This window comes from Vidua macroura, chromosome 14 (genome assembly GCF_024509145.1).
Source record: "Vidua macroura isolate BioBank_ID:100142 chromosome 14, ASM2450914v1, whole genome shotgun sequence".
NCBI lineage: Eukaryota > Metazoa > Chordata > Aves > Passeriformes > Viduidae > Vidua > Vidua macroura.
Window position 1 is genome coordinate 21,431,808 of NC_071584.1, and position 2,147 is coordinate 21,433,954.

Here is a 2,147-nt window from a genome sequence, read left to right on the forward strand (position 1 = left end):
AGTTGGATTGAGAAAGCATGTAATCGTTTCAGTACATTTAAACACTTGGTTGTACATCACTAAGCTCATTAGACAGGAGACACAACTGTGAATGCTCCTTCATTGTGCAAAGCATTGTTCAGCACACTGTACGAGCCATCATTTCAAAGAAATGTCTCCCTTTCTAAATTATACCCACCTGTCCTTAAGAAAAGTAAGTGCTAGAATAGTCATAAATCCTGCACATCATGCTGCTACATTATTTTAATAGAGACATAAGTCTTGAAATTATTTTTGTGATGTTTGGCACATGCTACGCGTCATCCTTACTATCAGAGAAGGTTAGGGCATGTTCTTTTCCTGCAGAACAGGAGGACTAGAATAACATCAGCTACAGAAAATGAGAAAAAGTCTAAGTTCTACAGGCTCTCTCAGAGCATCCTTGCCTCAGAGAAGGTTTTGCCGCCTGACTACATTTTGCCTGCACATCCCTCCATCAGTCTGATGCTAATGTGCCCGTAACAGATGATGCTGTTGGGATTTCTTTTGTAGACACTGAGAACAGCTGAGCCCATTCCTGCTGTGTTAGGGTTTGCTGGGAGTCATAGTTACCAGAAAAAGTGAAGTAGTGCCAAAAAACTTGAACTGGATCTTTGAATGCATGACTGGGTCAGAGTACTCGATGCCTAGGAAGTTCTTCAGGGATTTTGGCAAAAACACAGAGGCCAAAGCCTTTCTGAAAGGGTTTTCTTGTACACTGATCTGCAGGAGAGAGATGATATTCTCAGAGGTGCCATCCTCAGGTCAAATTCAAAATTAGGCAAAAGACTGGGAGAATTGTCTGGTTTAGTCAGTGGTCCCTGAGGTGATACTTTGCTCTCACCTTGAGATCCACACCTCTGTTGTAGGAAGCAATGCCAAAGGCCAGTCCTCTAAACAGGCTGGGATCTGGACGCAGCACCATGAGGGCCAAGGACGTGGTTACGACTGACATATTTCTCTCTGTGTAGGCAACCTTATAGCCCATCTCCTCAGTCATCTTCAGGATACTTCAACAAGAGCAACAGAATGAAAAAAAAATAAAAATACAACTCTTGAAATGTTCTGCTGGTTTCATAATGCACACCCAAGAGACTGAAAGCCTTTCCTCTGATTTATGATCACAAGGAGCAAGCACTAGAGCAGAATGGGTCCATTTTGGGGTAAATGGTGCTTTGTCTACACAGGCTCAGGTGATGGTAAGCAGTTGAGTTGGCATGATTCAGTGGCCTCTGGCAGGTGGAAGATACCCTCCCTGCAGGGACCACAGAAGGAGGTTCTGAGAAGACCTGAGTCAAAATCCACATCCAGTCAAAAATTGCACTTCATCTGGAAAGCAGTAACTTGTAAAATCTGCTAATTGGATTTTTTTCAATCATCTAATTGTACCAGGAGATGAAATATCAGAACCAGAACAATTTAGTCTGGTAGGAACCTCTGGAAGTCCATCCTCCAACTCCTCACCACCTCAGGCAGGATATGCTCTGAAGGCAAAGCTATTGCTCAGGGGCTTGTCCAGCAAAGCTCCAAATGGGCAAACTCTGTGTCCTTGCATTTGTCCTTGTCAAGGTCAGCTGCACTGCTCTGGGCAGTGCTTTGCTCAGACATTCAAAACCAGGTAGCTGAGTTCCCTTTAAGACCTCAAAGGAGAGAGGTGCTTTAAAAGCTAAGAACCTCGATTTTAGCATGTGTGAGAATCACATCATGGATGCAGCATCCTAAATATAGATTTTGAAGACTAATATTGAATAGCCATGTTTAAAAAGTCTTTATCAGCAAGGGTAGAGGGTGGAATAGAGTTGTGTTTCCAGGCTGACCTGCCCACAGCCCTCACTGCTGAGCCACAAAGATCCTTGCAAGAGGAGATGGCAGCTGAACAGTCCCTGGGCTGCCTCCAGGTTGGGATGCCCACAGGGAACAACAGTGGAATGGGGACTTCTGTAGAACGGGCTCTGCCAAAGGCACCTTTGACAACACAATAACCAATTTCTGCTGGTAAAAGCCTCAAATATGTTTAAGATTGGAGTACAGAAATTGCTAGCTCTGGTGATGATATTTCAATAGACTGAATAAATTACACCACAGTACCATTTCAGCCTAGGAAGCGTCTTCTGGGCAAGTTATCTTAC